General features: G+C 36.3%; 1 protein-coding gene across 1 annotated transcript in view; it reads left to right on the plus strand.

Annotated features, from left to right (window-relative positions):
* The first annotated feature begins 521 nt into the window (after positions 1–521).
* FMRFa (FMRFamide related propeptide) overlaps positions 522–20,493 on the plus strand; it is a 145,086-nt gene continuing 125,114 nt past the window's right edge. The window contains exon 1 of the mRNA XM_081739527.1: positions 522–653. The gene's annotated coding sequence lies outside the window, so the exon portion shown is untranslated. The remainder of the gene's footprint in view (positions 654–20,493) is intronic.

Below are 20,493 nucleotides of genomic sequence, written 5' to 3' on the forward strand. Positions count from 1 at the left end.
ATTTTTAATAAGTGAGGGATACCATTGATAATTTTTGGAAATAGGGGAATGGCGTTCCCCGCGTTCCCCCTCACTTTTGCCCCTGCTACTACTGTTTTTTAGTTACGAAATCTGGCAACCCTTAAAGAGTAGTTCTTCTTCAAAACTTCAAAGGGTAGACGGAAAAGATTCCATTGTGCAACAATTTGCAATTACATTTTTTTAAAAAAATCCTGGATTTCAAATACCCCCTACCCACCCTCTTCCTGGCGACTATGATGAATAACAACTCGAAAATGGGCTGAAACATTAGCTGCGGTTGTTTTCGTTTCTTTTGAGGACAATAATTTCCTCTTTTTTTTCACATTTTCTTTTTCTTTCTTCCCAAACTTGCTACGTCACATATTTAGGTTGATGTTACGGCAAGCGAGCAGCGGCGGGTAAAACGTGTATTGTAACAATGCTGGTTGTGAAAAGGGCGGGCGGCGCACCCGGTGTTTGTTCAGCCAATCAGATGGCAGATGGAGTTATATTATTGTGTAGGCAGTGAAGTGACGCATGCTATCATATGGTGTGGAGGGAATAGCGTGGAGCAATATAAACTTCGAACTAACTCTCACCATATCCATAGCGCCAGAATTCAAAGATCGGAAGCAACCGTCACAAATTCGAAGGTACGTTTTTTTGATTTTTCAAAATAATTAAATGGAAGTCATATATTTTTTTGTTCGTTTTAAATGCATGATATTTTTCTACGGCCTGATTTTCAGAGTTTGAACAGTAGGGTAGAGCATCAAATCGTTTTTCATTTTTTTAAAAATAAGTTAAAACTTTAATAATATTAGAGTTGAACATGCGTTTTTAGTATCAATTCTATATAATACATGACCAGCGCACAGTGCCGGTATTATAGAGATTCAGAGCCATGAACGATCCAGGGTTCAATTCACGGCGGGAACACTCGGTCGAAAAAGTGTAAAAGGTTTTTCAAGCCTACCATCTTCAGTGAGGTTTTTCCCGTGTTTCCCTGATTCACACCAGGCAAATGCCAGGATGGTACCTAACTTATAGATCCTAGGTCGCTTTCTTCCTTCCCCAATCCTTTCTTCCTTCCCTTTCATTGGATAGTGTGATCGCCGAAAGACATTATCCCTCATATACGTGGCGGGCTAAATGGCTTTAGATGCCGAAATCACAGAAAGCCGTAGAAATCCTTGAGGACTATAGATTCTCATACTCAAAAAGTTGGCCTCTATTGTTGAGTTGAGTTGAGTTGATGTTGAGTTTAACGTCCATTTCAGCACCGAGGCTATATGAGACGAGATTTACTGATTAACGTGGAATCCGAACCACATGAGCTCCCGCCGGGAATCGAACCCGGGTCTCCCACGCCAAAGGCGCGTACGCAAAACCGCTTAGCCATCGAGGAGCTCTGTCCTCTATTGTCAGTAGTGGTTATGTTATTACTAACTAAAATTTTGACAAATGCAGAAAAAGTCAATAAATACATGACGCTATCAAAATTGCATTTTAATACAACTATGGATAATCTGTAAAGCAACAAATTTTGAGTTGACCACTAGAAAGAAAATTGTTAATTGCAGTGAGTCTGAAGTTTTAAACCCGTACACTTTCCCTTTTACTTATATTTTGGCGTATTGATGGCATTAGTTTGCTGATTTTAGTAATAGGTTTAAACAGTGACGTATTTACGATTTTGTTTCGGGGCGAGTGCTTTGCCAGGAAATGTGAAAATTCTGCATTATTTTTCATTTACTTTACTATAGTAAGTAAGATTTTGGGGGCTTAAGCCCGGAAGCCCCCCGTAAATACGCCCCTGGATGTAAATAATACCTTTGTACAGGCTAAATACGGTATATTTGTATTTATTGCAATCTAGCATTTAAGTGTCAAGTTCGGATGGGAAAAGAGTCAGTGATTAGGGAAAAGAAATGGCTAGGTCACTTTTCAAGGTACAATCCCTGTATTTAAATGCTGATGGAAACATTTTAATTAAGAAGTTGTAACGTTCTCAACTCCAAAAAATAAAATTAACGGCATCCGCTCATTAATCTTCAAAATATATATATATGTATAAAATGTTTTTTTTTTTAAATCTTGAAACATATTGTTGACCCTGAAAAAAGTACCGATCATCTGCTAACATATCAGCTAGTCGGCAACCTTAGAAACATAGTCTGGTTTCGAACCTAGAACCTCACTAATACTAAACCAACCGCCACTTGATATATAGTGTATCAGTTTGAAGTTTTAAAAATTATTTCACAAAGCGTGTTAAGGACGAGTATTATCTTACTGACCCAACTTTAAAAAAAAAAAAAAATCTATCTGTGCTACTTTCGGTGGACCTACAGAGTTAAGTGGAATCCACACCACATAATCTACCAGTTATCAATCCTGGACCTGCCGCACGGAAATCTAGAATGCTTGTCACATCACTTAGCCACGATTAATTATTAAACTAACTTCTGTGCGGTGAGACCAGAGTTCAATTCCAGGTGGAAGCTTATATGGTTCAAATTCCTCTTTAAGCTATAGGTTCACGTCACTTATAGCCTCACTCCCAAAAGAATACCAAAGCTTCAAATCCAGGAACCATCAGGCCAAAGTTATTATTGTTATTATTACTTTTGGAGTTGTTTTTAATTAGCGTGAAATGGAGGTTAATATTACAGTTTTGAACTTTGGTAACTCAGTGATCCGTCGCTCGTTTCTGATCTTATCATATGGTAATATTAAGAATAAAAAACATGTTCGGTTTTCGGCCAACTGTAATAAAGGAAGATGTACTATACCTATTAAAACGTATAGTACTTAGAAATACTAACTCATATATTATTTTGCATCTGATGCTACACAACCTTTTGTGACTTCACTGTTATGGTTCTGTTTACTTCAGTTTCACCAAGAACACAAAGTTACAGTTTGTTGTTTCGTATAAAGAACCAAGAAGTGACCGCAAAATAAGAAGATACAAGAAGTGCGAAAAGAGCCGATTGTTCCCTGTAAATCGAGCAGTCCCAGGTTCGATTCCCGGTGAGGACAATTGGTCGAAAAAGTGTAAAACTTTTCAGGCTAGTTTTCGTGAGGTTTTCCTGGGTTTTCCTCTTTTAGACCAGCAAAATGTCGGGATGGTATCTAATATATAGGTCCCAAGCCGCTTTCTTTCTTCCTTCTCTTTCCTCGAATACTGTGATCACGGAGAGACGTCATCCTTCACACTTCAAGGGCTAATGTGGTCGTAGATGCCGAAAGCCCAGAAATCTAATTTCTAATTTCTAATTCTAATCTTCCCTGTAAAGTTTTGTAATCTTCAAAGAAGCATGATTGGCTAAAATAAATACGTCTTCCTTTTGTTTTCTCTTCTGATTGTAAAATCGAAACCCGTGAGTGTGTTCTTGTTAAAACTGAAATAAGACCTTTCTCTCTGGTCTAGTAACTAAAGTGCATTCCTTTGGTGCACGAAGACCCAAATGCGATTCCAAATGAAAAAGCATTAAACTACTTTCTAGTAGTTCAAATTCCCTTTAAAGTATACGAGTTCATGTGCTATATAAGCTCATGCTTCACACGTGTCAATTTAAGGAAATTTTCAGGCTAGCCTTATATTACCTATTATTCCCAAGTCTGAAGCAAGCTTGTAATCAGGGAACTAGCAAGTTTGCTATAGCCTTGGTTAGATCTCAGCCGTATAAATGTAAGCTTATGCAAGCCTACACACCTAGCTTTGAAGGCTTGAGTAAGGCTATTAAAAGAGTGGAATGCTATTAGGGGAAATCTGGTTTACGAAAAACTTTTAAATATTTACTCTGTCTGTTCGACCAGAAAGCACAAAATCTTAAGAAATACTTAATGGATCACCAACTAGTTTTGTCCAGGATATACAGAGTCAAAACTTAAGAATCGAATTCACTGCTGGATGAGATCCATCCAGTTTGTCCCAAGATATGGACTATCAAAAGTCGGTTGGCCATCTATTCCTATGGAATATTGTATTTCAGTTGGGGAAGCAAACTCCCTAGCGGCTTATGCAACACACACATCTATTCTGTTTACGTGGTTGCCTACAAATCAGTCAATATTTTTAAGTTTCTGAATGCATTTTTCTCTTTTCATGTATACACTGTAATACTAGTTTTTTTTTTTTTTTTTAATTTTTTTCCTTGAGTATGAATTCGGGTCTGTGTTTTATCAGTTCAAGAAAGAGCTTGCGTCAAGGAGGGGAGGGGAAACTGGGCCAGACCAGTCGCATTTAACCTTTGCTTTTCCTTTTCTATTTTTCTTTTGCCTTTTTTTTTCAAAATCTTAACGATATTTTCCATCAAAGAGTGTGGACCACAAATTTTAAGTCGATCTTAATTCAAATTATAGGTAACTATATCAAAACTATGTTATCTATCTCCAACAATGAAATTTTAATTAAAATGTATTAATATATATAATATTAATATATTAATAAATTTAATTAAAATTTCAGCATCTATAAACAACGAACGCATCTACAAGATTTCATTGTTGGAGATAGACTTACACTCATAAGCAAAAGGAATTCTTAAAAATAGACAACACAAAATCTTTGACAGAAACAGTTTCTATCATTCGCGAAATATATATATATATATATATATATATATATATACGTTGGCTCAGTGATAGAGATCATCTGGTTCGATCTCCGGGCAAATGAATTTGTGGTGCACAACATCGTGTCCGTGAGTTTCCTCGGAGTTCTCCCATTTCCTCCCACTTTCTCATTCCACCAGTTATTCCATGAGCATTCGTTTGTTTAAATCTTCCGTCTCCCTTAGCCTAACAGTCATAATCGTGGGACGTTAAGCTGAAAGATTTCATTTCACTTCATTCAAGTTTTACTTACCCTTAAGAACTCATCTTGATGTCCTGGGAATGCGCGCACCCCAGGTTGAATAACACTGGTCTAGTTTCCTGTTACAGTACACACTGGTTTCTTTTATTATTATTATTATTATTATTATTATTATTATTATTATTATTATTACTATTATTATTATTATTATTATTATTATTATTATTATTATTATTATTATTATTATTATTATTATTATTAATTGTTTCTTCCTTCCCAGACCCCACTAAGTCTTGTATTGAAAAACTCATTCATGCCTGCATTGTTAGCAAGCGCAAGTTTGGAGCAGGTGATTCAAGTTTAATTCTGTAAGCGCCTTTGGCGTGGGAGACCCGGGTTCGATTCCCGGCGGGAGCCCATGTGGTTCGGATTCCACGTTAATCAGTAGGTCCACGTCTCATATAGCCTCGCTGCTGAACGGGACGTAAAACTCAAAATCACCTCACCTCACCTCAAGTTTAATTCTCGGTGCGAGAGCCTGTAATTAGGATTTTAGTTCCAATACCTTTGGAGCTAAAAAGGACGTTGAACGCCAAACTAACCATAGTAACCCATGTTCGAACTCGAGATATCTATAGATTGTATGTATGTGTGTTCCAACTTAATTCTGGAATGTCTTAAGTACTTTTAACCAAACTTGGTACATATATGACTTCCATTATTGAAAACGGTACTATGTGAGTAAGAGACCAATATCAGTCCTAGGGGTGGGGTAGAAAGGGGGTTAGGTCTTTACAACAGCACCTAACAACGCTTACATTGATATTTGTATCCGGTGAGGAAGGGTATTTCAGAAACCTTTTCTCCTTCCAAGGAATGAATATTTCAGCTATATGAAAATATAATTATTCTTTCAAAGCAGTGGGTCTCAACTGCGGAAAAGTGAAAGCGAAACTTACAGACCACGATACTGAAACTTACTTCCAAGTATGTTAACCAAGATTATGACAACTTATTACAACGGATTAGTGCCGCAGTGGCTCAGTGATAGAGCAGTCACCGCTGGTGCCTGGGCTCCTTGGTTTTATCTCAGGTTTCTCCAAATGGCCTTTGTGTTGGACGAACGTCATGCGAGAAAGATTTCAGAACTTCTTCTATTTACTACTCTTTCTTAATTCCATCATTTCGTTCGTTATCATCACCGTCTTCTTTGGCCTTTGTCTGACGTGGCTTATGTATAGTGTGAAACCACCACGGGGGTTAGAAAGCATTGAATCCTCATGATTTAAATCAGGATGAGTCAGATAAAAAAACAGATGTAAACGTGCATCCTAAGCCTAATAGTGAGTGCTGCTGGAATCCGAATTCGAATACATAGTTTCTTAATTGGAGTTAAATGCTTCTTATCAGCACCGACGCCATTAATATGAAACCTACTTTTCAAATTACACAGGAGGTGCCATGGTGGCTCAGTAGTAGAGAATTCACCTCTAGTGCGTGGGGTCTTTAGTTCGATCGCACTTCGCGCCAAGTGAGCTTTGTGGTGAACAAACACTGTGTGCGTGGGTTTTGTCGGGATTCTCCCCTTTACCCCATTTTCTTCATTCCACCCTTTCATTTATTTCTCATCACCGTCTCCTTTAGCGTAGCCGCGTAATGTAAGACATAAAACTTGAAGATTTCATTTTATTTCAATTAAAGTACACAGCATAAATGATGCCATTAACACAACTGAGTTTTAACACAGTTTATTGGTCCTTGCTTGACTACCACTTTATTATGTTATTTCACCACCAAGGGTCCAGTTTTGCAGTTAACATAAGCCCAATATAAGTCAATTTAATACAGGTCATTCATTCCTGCTTGACTACCACTTTAGCATGTTATTTCAACACCAAGAGGTCGGTACTGTGGTTAACACAGACCTAGATTTACCGGTTTGACTCATGTCTAAGAAAAAACACAACGGCAGTGTTAAAGAACTAAATGAGAGATGTAGGGAACGCGGAAATGGAAACATCGCCATGTTGTTCTTTCAATATGTATCTTGTGTTCTAGTAATAGTCCAGCTTGCATGGTGAACGCAAGCCGTTTAAGTTACCAATAATATTATCTGTAACATTCGACAGTGACCGGACAAACTTTTCATTTGCTAAGAATAATGACTTAGGAAAGATATTTCATCAGACTCAAAATCCTGTGCATCAGATAGATACAGCATTAGTGTAATTATCAACGTGCACTTTGTCTTCCACGGATATGACAAATATCTAACGTGCACTGTGTCCTGCACAAATATCATAAATATCTAGCGTGCACATTATCTTGAACGGATATCATAAATATCTAGCGTGTAGTCTGTCTTGAACGGATGTCATAAATAAGTTCCATATTTTGTGTAAGTTTTCACTTAAATAGTTTCATTAACTTATGAATTTTCTGATAAAATTTTCATTAACTAAAACGGTGCTTTCTGTACTCGGTTGTCTTGTGTTTTAGCCCATTAATATCATGTCAAATAATTGATTTAACCATTGTCATTCTAACAAAGTACTCCAGAATCCAATGGAGTTCAGGAACTCCCTCGTGGCTAAGCAGTTCGCGTACGCGTCTTTGGCGTGGAAGATCCAGGTTCAATTCCCGCAGAAAGCTCATATGGTTCGGAACCACGTTAAGCTGTAGGTCCACGTATGGTGTAGTCTCTCTGTTGAAAGGGACACTAAACTGATATTCAACTCAACTCAATTCAATGGGGTTCAAGTGCCACCAGATATGTGTCAGAACTAAAGATAACTAAGGCAATAGAAAACCATTCTATCCAATTACTATAACTAACTAACTCTATGGCCTATGAAACCTGGAGGTTCAATGCCGCGTTCACAAAATCTCTCCATTGATTTCTGTCCTTAGCCAACTGGACCGAGTTTCTACTTTGTATTCTATTTCTGCGAGATTCGTTTTAATATTGTCCTCCCATCTGCGCCTAGGTCTTCCTAATGGTCGTTTTCGTTTTTGGACTTCCAGTTAAGACTTTAAAAGCGTTCCTACTTTCTTCCGTCCTGGCTATATAACCTGCCCATCTATGGCTCCTAGAGTTGATGACCCTAACAATGTAACACAGTTAATTTTTGCTGTGGAGGATCGAAATCATTGGAGTTAGTATCATGAGTACTTGTCAGTAAATAAGAGGTGTTCGTTAAAGACAAGTTACCCAAATTTAGGATCTCGCAGCTCAGGTAATTGATGCAGTATTTAGTTGTCAAAATACTTTTTTCAGTTTCCGAATACTGTCCGGGGGGAGGACCAAAACAACAAACAAAAGTATCGCTAAGGGGTTTGTTTATACGCAAAGAAAAACTATGTGATGTACGTAAAAACGTGGATTACATGCGTAAATCCAGTAGTTTTTGAACTTAAGGTACGCGTTGAGTTGAGTTGATGTGGAGTTTAACGTTTCTTTCAGCAGCAGGGCTCTGTGAGACGGGACCTACAGATTAACGCGAAATCCGAACCACATGAGCTACCGCCGGGAATCGAACCCGGGTGCACCACGCCAAAGACACGTACACTAATCGCTTATTTAGCGTACGAGTATATATAATACCCAGCAGTAAACTTATAACTGAAAACGTATATTTTATAATACTTTTCTCATAAGTGTTCCATCTATGCATACTTTCCGTATGAAAGAAATAACTGTATAGAGGCGGTAAAGATCTCACATACAGATGAATGTATGTAACATATAGCTGACATATGTAATATACGTATAACATATGCTCCGTACAGATTTCCGTAGTAAATATATTGATTCCGTATATTTCCACAATATCTGCTGTATGGATAACGGATTTTTCTCAGTGCACGGGCGTGTATAGGGAAATATAACAATTGTGTGTGTCTGTTTTTAAGTATAAATTATACCTCTATAGAAGTCCGTTAACTCGTTTTCTGACTGTATTAAAAATAGGAATGACTCAAAAAGAACATATAAATGTAGACAACCAATTAATCATGACACGTTATGGACTTCTTCGTTAAAACTCTTCCGTATTATTCTGATATTACAAGTACGAAATTGAAATTTGTTCGTAACTGCTGTATTAGTTCAAGGGATGACTGGGATAATTATTTACAAATTCCATAAAGTATTTTCTGTGCTAAATACGTATGAGGTGAGAATAATTTATGTTCATTATATAGAGGTTTCAGAAACGTAAAAGAAGATTGTACATATCCGAATCTGAGAGCGTCCGAGTAAGAGAAGGTTCTCTTGTTATGATAATATACATATTTTTTTTTTTTTTTGTCAGAACAAAAACTTTGTCTATATTATGAAGGTTTCTGGTATTTAGAGATGTCCATTACGGTGGTCCAGTAGGTGGTCACTTGGCTACCTACTGTTACATAAGAACGTGATAATGCAAGGCATAACTAAAGCGCGTGACGAACAACTTGGCATTTCAGCTGAACGAATAAAACGCAAGCTCTGGCGCGACGTTGCCAAGTGGTAAAGGGGTGTGGCTATGGGTAAACAGACAAACTACAGCGCGAGCAGACGACAGGAGATAGAAAATAAACGTGGCAATACCACTGGCCTCTCATTTGCTAGCAGCATTTAAAGGGAACTTAAAGCGCCGCCTTCAAATGCCAAGATGTTCGTCACGCCGTTTACTTTTATTCCAAATGTGCGCATCGTTAATTGCTCGGTACTAACCTATCTTCGAAAAGATTTCTATCGCGGCTGTGTTATAGAACTAGATGAATGAACGAAAGAACCTGGCACAGTATTAAGAGTAGCGCCGGGCTATTCTGTCAATATGTGTGTTCTTAGGATGTGCGCACCCCACGGGGGGGGGGAGAGTCCACCGAGTCCAGACCCTCCAAAGCTACATAGCTCGACATACATTTGTATACTTTCTTAATAAAACTATACACTCAGAAAAATCCGGACAGCAATATATTGTACAAATATATGAAATCCTCTTGCTTACTACAGAAATCAGTACGGAGCATACGTTATCCGTATGCTTCATAGGCACTGTTGTTAGATGTTATACCATGCCGTAGCAGGATGTCTGATATCTAGAGGCACGAGTTTTTCGCAATGCGCGATAAAACGAAATGCATCAGAATTAAGTAATTTTTAGCTTTTTATTGACGTTTTATGATATTCTGTGTATATTTGCATTGGTTTCTGTTGCGCGATAAAACGCGAAATTGACAGTTTTGCCCGAAATTTCTAATAATATGTGAAATAACGCGATAATGATAAAAATACGTTTTCATTAATTTAAAAACGCCAGTTTTTCTGCTGACGGAACGGTAGAACGTGGCATAAACGGTGCATTTTGAGTGATTCGGACACTGCTATAGCGAACATGTTGCACGTTATCTATCGTCATCACAAACTTTCCTACTCATGGTAACTTTAGATACTGATTTTCCTTCAATTTGAATTTTAAAAAATATAATTTTCTTTTCATGGTGAAATTTACAATGTCAAGTGAAATATTCAGTGTAGTTTGTTTTTAAGTAATTTTTAATGATTTATTTCTGTAGTGATCTATGAATGAAAGGAACAATTATAAAAATGTCAGGGAATATCTTTTTGACAAGAGCTACAAAATGCAAAACTTTATTTTGGAAATGCGACAAAACGCGAAACATGAAAAACGAAATGCGAAATTTTAAAATTCTTAGTACGAAAAACTCGTGCTCTTACTTGATATCTAACAGTCTTTCTTATATTACTTACATGTATGTATGTTGCCTTCGTCAGCTATATGATATATACGTCCATTTGTATGTGAGATCCTGACCGCTTATATTGTTTTATACGGAAAGTACGTATAGATGGAACACTTGTGCTGAAAGTATTATTAAAAAAAAACTACAGGAATTACTCCTGTAACCTACCTTTTCAAGTACGCCATGTACATTTTTTTCTCAGTGTACTTGCTTAGCAGAGAAATACTTGATATAGACTGTAGATTTGATCTTACTCATCACCTATTATATTTCTTTTCTGATAAAAACAACTTAATTTTTATAATTTTTCGTAGGAATATATAGGTCTAAGTATTTAAAAATTAATTATCGTTTTTTTTTTTCGCCTGAAGAATAACACCTGTTCGATACTACATGAACATAGTATCTTGCATTATTGCCCTCTCCCACGCAAAACCTTGAACCTTTTCCAACAAACATTTCTGGGTGCACGACTGGTTGTTAGTAAAAGCTAGATCGCATGGTGAACATAATCTCCTTATTATGAAATAAAATGCAATCTTTGTTTTACGTCCCACGGTTATGCCGTGTGAAGACGAGAAATGAAGCAAACGGTTGAATAAAGAAAGTGGGAGGAAACGGGAGAACCCACGCACACGGTGTTTGTCCACCACAAAGAGCTCACTTAGTACGAGCTTGGATAGAACCAAGGACTCCATGCACCATGGTGCTTGGGGTTTCGGGTTCGATCCCAGCCCCCGCCAAGTAAACTTTGTGGTGGACAAACACCGTGTGCGTGGGTTTTCACGGATTAATCCCGTTTCCTCCCACTTTCTTTATTCCACCATTTCATTCATTACTCATCATCACCGTCTCCTTTAGCCTAACCGGCATAATCGTGGGACGTAAAACTCAAAGATTTCATTAGGGGCTGCGGTGGCTCAGTGATAGAGCGTTCACCTCTGGTGGTAGGGGTCTCGGGTTCAAACCCTGCTCCCGCCAAGTGAACTTTGTGGTGGACAAACACCATGTGCGTGGGTTTTTTCGGAGTTTTCCCGTTTCCTCCCACTTTCTTCATTCCACCATTTCATTCATTACTCATTATCACCGTCTCCTTTAGCCTAACCGGCATAAGCGTGGGACGTAAAACTCAAAATTTCATTTCATTTCATTTCAAAGATTTCATTTCATTTTTCACTATTAAGTTATTAATCCCATTGTATAATATTGATAAATGTAGCATTCGTAAGCAAACTGCCAAACATTTCATTTGTTAAGAACAATGAGTCAGCAAAGATATTTCAACCTCCTCAAAATCTTACCTTTTAGAAAAATGCTTGTGTACTATAACTTTCAGTCTGCATTTTAGCTTACAGGGATGTGATAAATGTTTGGTTCATACCATATTGACTTGGAAATTTCGTGTACCTCTAGCGATATTTCTTCATTTAAACGTGTGCTTCCAGATTTCATCTATATTTAATTCAACTAATCGAAAATTACCGTAAAATAATACAAAATTTACCATTTTTCTTTTGCTTGTTTTAAGTAAGTGAAAGGAGAGAATGAAATGCAACTTACCACAATCATAGATAATGTTATTCTACAACAGAAAATATGAACCTGAAGTGTTGCCATCCAGAGAAATTACAGTATTACCAGAATAATATTTTCCCAAAAATCTAAGATGTGGCAGTGACTAGAGGAACGAATCCAACTGTATTTGATTACGTATCATGTTGTTTTGGCTTCCTGTGAACTACTTTTTTAATAATAGTTGTATTTAGTTTGTAATAAAGAGAAAAGTTTAAACATACACTTATTGAAATGAAATAATAACGTTATTTAAAAAGTAGTTCACAGAATACCAAAACAACATGATACGTAATCAAATGCAGTTGAGTTCGTTCCTCTAGTCACTGCCTTAACTTAGATGTTTGGGCAAATGTTTTTCTGGTAACACTATAATTTCTACGGATAGCAAGACTAAAAACTGTAGGCTCATATTATCTGTTGCAGAATAACATTACCTATAATTGTGGTAAGTTACATTTCATTATCTCCTTTCACTTATGAATAAATAAGCAAAAGAAAAAAGAAAGATTGTATTATTTTTAGTATGTCAGGCTCTTAATTAAGGAACTCAGTTTTACTATTAACAGGACACTCATGCTATAAAGTTAGTATAACAGTGTTACATGATAGAATAACGCTATTTTAATTTTTACATATTATCTAAGAAAGTATGTAACCCAGATTGATTAACACTGGGATAGAAAACACTTTATCTGTTAGTTCTGTATACATTCATCTGTTATAACTTTATCAGCCCTTTTTCTATATAATTCCGGACTTATATTTGTAAGTAATCTTGTTCGAAAACACCTGATCATCCTTTACTTTTAAAAGCAATACTGTCGTAATGCTACACAGGAAATTTTAACTCTTTGGTTTGAAATAAATATAACAATTGCCCAAAGAAAATTCTGTTTATTAAGTTAATTCCATGTAATGATATAAAAACAGAAATTTTTTTCAAAGAAACGTGGGTGGCCAAATTACTTTAAGAAGACTGTACATTAGATTTGATACTAAAAAAGAATACATGCAAATTCATGTCTCATGCAGTATCAGATCCAGATGGGTCTATCCGCCTATTACTATTCTGAAAAATTATTTTCCCCGAGAAACAATACAACCTAGTTTTAAACTTACTCTATAGTTTGGGTATTTAATATCTTCAACCATAACGTATTGTTCTTTGTATAAATTACGAGCTTTTAATACAAATTTTTATTTGTTAATTGATTTAAATCTTTTCTGCAACCTTATTGTCGGCTTGATCCCTGCTCGAAAGCGACATTAAGGAGCTCCATCGTAACTCAGCGGTTAGCGCACGCGCCTTTAGCATGGGAGATTTAGGTTCGTTTCTCGGCAGGAGCTTGTGTAGTTCGGATTACACGTTAAAGTGTAGGTTCATGTCTGATATAGCCTCGGTGCTGAAAGGAACGTCAAAAGCAGCACAAAAAACTAGTACACCAAGCGACGCCCGTACTCGATGCAAAAAAAAAAAAAAAAGTGTGTCGTAATCAAGCATTCACAAGTAGATTCTTCCATTATTATCAGTCCCTCCTTTCAGTCTAAAAGCATAGTAATAATCCGTTGAGATTTTATTACTAGGTAGAAGTACAGCAAAACCTACCTTAAGAGCCTACCTTACTAAAAACAATACAAAATTTACCATTTTTCTTTTGCTTGTTTTTTCATAAGTGAAAGGAGATAATGAAATGCAACTTATGCATATTGTTGTCTTGCTAGTGCCATAAGGATATATTTACTATACGTTTCAGTTTAAAAGATAGCGTGGTTCTGGCATTAATTAACACCTTCCGTAGCAGTGACCCATCTGCGTACATCACGAATTCTCTCCAAAAATCTACTTTTGTTATTGCTTTGTATTCCGAGATGGGTGTCTCTGTACTTGGTATTACTGGATATCTTGCTATGAGTTTGCCATGTCTATTAAACTAAGACCAAGAAAATCTTTCGTTTAACGTCCCACGTTCATATAGATAGCATTAAGAACAAATTTCTGTCCATCGCGAACTTATTTGTTTCTTGCAATTCGCAGATCTTCTCGTTTTTTACTCAACTATAACTTAGACTTGGCTAATGTTCAAGATTTTATAGTTCCATCTTTTCGGTATAGCGGAGCGGTAAAATTAAATGAAATCTTTGAGTTTAACATTCCACGTTTATGCTCTTTACGCTAAGGGAGGTGCATGATTAAGACAAGTGAAAGATGATGATGATGGAATAATCGATGGAATGAGAATGTAGGGGGAAACGGGAGAACCCCGAGAGAACCTAGGAACACGATGTTGTCCACCACAAACTTACTTATCCGGAGGTCGAACCAGGGACCTCACGCACCAGAGGTAAGCGCTCTGCCACTGAGCCACCGTGCCTTCCTGACGTCTATTTTTTTCGGTCACTTCATAGTCTCTCTTATTGAGTGTAGCCATGCCATATTAACGTATATCTTGGCAACACTGCTGCCCATTCTGATCAGTAACTTCTGTGTCTTTTCTGAAACATCTCTGGAAAATACATTTGTTCGTCGTATGAAATGTTCGGCTATGTCTCTTTTTCTCATTCGTATGGAATCATATTACTTGTATTTATTTCCCCACCTTCATCATCTCATTGCCTGTGGCTCAGTGGTAAAGCGTTCACCTCCGGTACTTGGGGTCCCTGGTTCGATCCCAGCTCGCGCCGTGTAGACTTTGTGGTGGACAAACACAGTGCTCGTGGGTTTTCTCGGGGTTCTCCCACTTTCTTCATTCCACCATTTCATTCATCTCTCATCATCACTGTCTCCTTTAGCCTAACCAGCAAAATCGTGGGACGTAAAACTAAAGATTTCATTTCATTTTTCCGAAAGTTCGAAGTCACATTGGTTGAGAATCATTTATAAAGTGTACTAAGTTAAATTATCCGCTTCGCTGGGTTAAAATAGAAAAATTAGTAATATACTCCTTTAGTCGGTCACATTTTACTATTACTGAAGGCTTTCAAATTGATGGAAACAAATAAAAATAGTGAAAGATCAGAAAATAATAAGTAGTCTATATAAATAAAAGTTAACTTTTATTATTGTGTGCTAAATCTGGATTTAAACGGCATCGGAAGTGTCACTGTTCATCTCAGCGACCCCGAAAACTATGGTTTCGACACTAATATCGGTCACTTTCGATCATTTTTATATATCCACCCTGTCACCCTCCCTTGAGATGCGCCGCCAAAGTGAAATGATAACAACCATCCTGGGTTCAAACCTCATGTATGTTGAAAATTTGATTGAGATCGGTAGGGAATTTCAAGAGTTATTAAGTCACAAATATACTCATATATATATATATATATATATATATATATATATATATATATATATATATATATATATATATATATATATGAGATACGTTATAGCATATCAGTTGATAGTAGCGAGATCATAGCATGCTGATTTATTTAATCTCTTATCACATAAACTGCACTGGACTTTCAGTAATCTGGTCGTTAAAACTTTGTGGTGGACAAACACCGTGTGCGTGGGTTTTCTCGGGGTTCTCCCATTTCCTCCCACTTTCTTCATTCCACCATTTCATTCATTTCTCATAATCACAGTCTCCTTTATCCTAACCGGCATAACCGTGGGACGTAAAACTCAAATATTTCATTTCATTTTCTGGTCGTCGAAATGGTTTCCTCTTCTTTTGCTTGGGGACCACTGTGGCTCAGTGATACAGCACTTACCTGTGATGCGTCCTAGTCCCTGGTTTGATTGTTGGTCAAGTAAATTTGTGGTGGACAACAACGTGTCAATGGATTCTCTCAGGGGACTCCAGTTTCCTCTCACATTATCATTCTATCGATTCTTCCATAATCATCATCATCATTCACTTGCCTTAATCATCTACCTCTCTTAGCCTCAAGGGAATAATCGTGGGACGTTAAATTCAAAGATTTCATTTCATTTTATCTCAAAAGAAGAGGAGAACTGCTCCACTATACCAGGAAGATGGAAGTATAAAACCTTAAAGTTAGCATAGTTCAGTAAAAAAAAAACGGGAAGCTCTTTGAATTTCAAGAGACAATAAGTTCGCGATGAAAGGAATTTGATTCTAATACTATCTACATGGAAGGAAGAGCTAGTGTAAAAAAATCTTTGCGTGAGAGGGTAGCTTAAATAAAATATCCTTATCCTTATTTATTAAATAAATTCTTTGTATATGAATTATACCGAAAGAGACAAACATAATTAAACCAGGCTTCAGCTAACAAAGACCTTCTCTCCCAGACCCACGCATTCACTCGGCCTACTGCCTCGCACTACACATTTTAGCCTTTGCTTCCGTTCTTCATGTAACAAGAATACGTTTATGGAATTATTATTTTCGAAAAATTTAAACTCTTTTCCTCTTTAGCAGGGTTCGTTGGTTTAAACCAGCTGGATTAAAAAAAAAAAAAAAAACTGGTTTAAACCAAAAAGGAAAAATGTTCGTAAAAGTGTAAGTATTTGTAAAATTTTGATGAACAAACATTTATGGGTTATCACCTTTCACTCCCGTATATTATTCGTATTATATTCAGACCTAAATTCCCTATTCATTACTCAAAGAGATTATACTCCAAAAGCAACTTTTTATATATATAAGTTTATGAATGTTTCTTTTGTGATTTGTTATAGTTTGTTATTATTGTTATGCAATTGCAATCAAAGGAAAATTCTAAATATTGTTTTGTTTTAATAATGTTTACTATCGATAAAATACATCGAAATGCCGTACTTTTCTGGGGGGGGGTAATACCGACCCCACGAAAGGCATTTATTGAAATCAGAAGTATCTTTGGTATCTATTTATGTATAAATGTGTCAGAGCCAAATGGACTCAAATAATTCGTATCTTTATTCACTTTTCTTCCTGATGTGCAAATTAAGTAGTTGTATTTTTTTAACGTGAACTAATAAAAGTCGTAGTGAACTAACTTGGTCTAAATTAGTTCTTTTGTACCCTGCAGTATTAAGAAAATGTCCATATGTAATTCTGTATAATGGTTTCACTTGTGCAACTGTTTATCTTTTTATCCTTCTGAAATGCCTCTTAACAATTAAATCGTTGAGTTCGAAAACCGGTGATCTCCATCGAACCTAATTTGAGAGTGACAAACAAAACTAAATTAGTGAATATGCATCTTGCATATAGGACTGTTTTCATTTTAGAATCGTAGAATTGACATTTTTCTACTTTTCAAAAATGAAAATTATTCTATATGTCAGGTGCATATTGATTAATTTAGTTTTGTTTGTCATTTCTCTCAAATTAGCTTCGATGGAGATGACCGGTTTTCGAACTCAACGATTCAATTATATTAACAAGTATGTAAAGATCAGTAGGACGTATTTTTATCAGGAGTCCTTCGTGAATGAGTCGGCAGACTGATCGCATTTGTGGCCAATTAGTCCAGGTGTCGTGTCCAAATGGAGGGCAACTCTCGGATGTAAGCCGAGAAGCGGTTTGAATTCCGCTTTAAGCTAATATGGCCCCTATCAGCGTAACCTGATTGTTGCATAATAACACCAATGCAAAACAAACCTTATTTCTTATATGTGATATAAATACATAAAATAAATTATTTAAAATTAAAAAAAAAAAACTTGGTTTAAACCAAGAAACAGGATTGAAACCAAGAAAAGTTTTTATTTCAATAAAAACCATGGTTTTTGCCAACCCTGCTCTTTAAAATACGCATTTCAACCAAAGTGAAACGATGATGATCCCATTTGGCCCAATTGCTAACTTTGTTCAAAATTTCATTCAAATAGTTCACCTGTCTTCTCCTGATGATGAGAGTGACAACCTACAAGTAATTTTTTTATATTAAGATTTTTTTAAAAAAAAAATCGAAATTTTCCCCTTCTCTCCTTGAAAACAGAATGTCCTTAAACACTGTCGTATGACGGAAGCTGATGGAGACTATTTCGAAACCTAAATGTACGTATCGTCTACTGTATTGATCTTTGTTTATCTCTGCTCTAGAATAACAAGAACGTTTATGGATATCTTGTAGTGCATGCAACCAACTCTTTAAATATAGATAGAGACAAAATATCGAAACAAGAATTTTAGGAAACCTAAAAATGGATCAAAAGGTTGCGATTTTGGCCAATAATTACTTTTTGGATCAGGTCCACAAAATTTTTGAACAGCCTCTAAATCGAGCTTTCGTATTTTCTACGGAATAACCATACCATACTGAGTTAACTGATAGTTTTGGTTTGCCTGCACTGTATGTAGTTCTGGAGATATAAGGCCTACAAGAAACTTTTTGATTGAAATATATTGGATCTTTTAATCCAAAAAAGGTACCGGTGCTCCGTTCAGCAGAAAAAAAACAACACCTTATTGCAGATCGATTCCATTTACTTTTACTTGAGCAGATTTTCTGCAGAGTGCACAGCCCTCGCAAGCTCTCCCAAGTTTAATCCTTAACCATGACATATATAGAATCTCCACTCTGCTACAGTCTCTTCACCCAAGTCGTAGGAAGCTATTCTAGTATGTATGGATTATAATACTTTGACCCTCTCTCACAGAGTTAGCAAGTTGTCATGAGCTCTTTGAACGCCTCGAGGCCCACTCGCAAAAACAATAGCTGTTATGATTAGGTTCAGTTGAAACATTTTACGCTTATAGGTTATGTTTATTCAACTGTGGGCTTAACATGTTTATTTTGTTTACTGTTTACGAGCATATGCTTACCGTTATAATGCATAAATGATAATTATGTTAAATTATATGTATATGTATTTCATTAGCTATTATAATTATACAGTTTCAAGTTATGCTTCTCGTATAGTTGTTCCGTTAGGAAGGTTTCATTGTTTTTGCAAGAAAAATAAGTTGATTTTCTTTGGTTTGGAAATAGTAATGGACTCTTAAGGGACCTCAAGGCGTAAAAACTTAAGCTTTTATTGCTACAACTTTCACACAACTCCAGAAAGCTGTCTACAAGAATTAAAACGTGAAGTAAGCTTTCTTTCCTTAGTTTGTTGAAAAAAATATATTTTTATTGATGTGACCTCCTTCAAGAGCCCCCACTGCTAACAAATTTGTAATACAGGATGATCATAAAGGATTCAACGAGTTTGAATTAGTTGTAGTGGAACGGTATTGTCTAATTTTTATATAAAAACTAGTATTTACGGGCAAAATGTGCTTTTTTAAAATATGCACAAGCCATTCAAAAGGAAGAAGAAGAAAATATAAAGAGAAAGAGATGTAATTTCTTTTCTGTTACTATGGTTGATGTTCTGTTGTGATAGTGATATGACATGTTGAGTAAGTCGTCATAGCAACGAAAAACATATAATATATAGAGAATCCATCGTGTGATATATACATGTACAACATTTAAAGGTGTGTAAATGTTTAATTTATTACGTACTACAAATAAAAAAAGGTAATATCTAAATGAAGTGTCTAGATGGATTTTGATAAAACGGTAGCCTAGATTATGTAAATATACGGACTGAGGGCTCATAACGACATATAAAATATGCAAACCAAGCATTAAGCTAGTTACAAACTGCTGTTTTTCATAGTAATACATATTCAATGGTCGTTATAGTAGTGAAAATGAAAAAAAAAAAAATAAAGTGACGAATGATACGTGAAAATATTCAGAAATTGTTCAAGACACGACACATATTTATGCGGTAGTCTAATTCTCCACACACGCGCTTTTGTTATACAGTTACTAGTAGGGATACGGTAGCTCAGTAGGATAGCGCTTATCTCTGGTGCATGGGGACTCTAGTTCGATCTTCGACCAAGTAATTTTGCAGTGGATAACAACGTGTCCGTGGATTTTTTTTCGGGGTAGTCTTCTTTTCTCCCACATTCTCATCCCACGAATTCTATCATCGTTCACTTATAGTAAAGTCGCTCGAACCATCCCCAGGCGGCTACAAAGGAAGCGGAACACAATTGAAGGAAACAGCGTGTTTCTTTGTTACATGGGAGGGATAATTCAACATGTCCTTTGAGTTGAGGGTGGCCTGCCAGTTGACCTGCTGAAAAAGAAAGCGATGTTGCAATTTTCACCCTCTTGCTTACTGATTCTTCAGTAGTCTTCGCAGAAAGACAGATTTACCTAGTTTTTTTCGTTACTTTTGTTTTCATTGCATCCTCCTCCTTCCGTCTCCTTTAGCTTGAAGGGCATAATTCTGGGGCGTTAAACTGAAATATTTCATTTAATTTTAATTCGTTGTAATGAAGAGAAAAAAGAAATCAATCATTAGTTTCATGATATGTACTTATATTACTCTTAAATATAGCATATTGTTAATATTATGTAACTTCCATTACGAT

This window comes from Thermobia domestica, chromosome 14, assembly GCF_964235325.1.
Source record: "Thermobia domestica chromosome 14, izTheDome1.hap1.1, whole genome shotgun sequence".
NCBI classification, from domain to species: Eukaryota; Metazoa; Arthropoda; class Insecta; order Zygentoma; family Lepismatidae; genus Thermobia; species Thermobia domestica.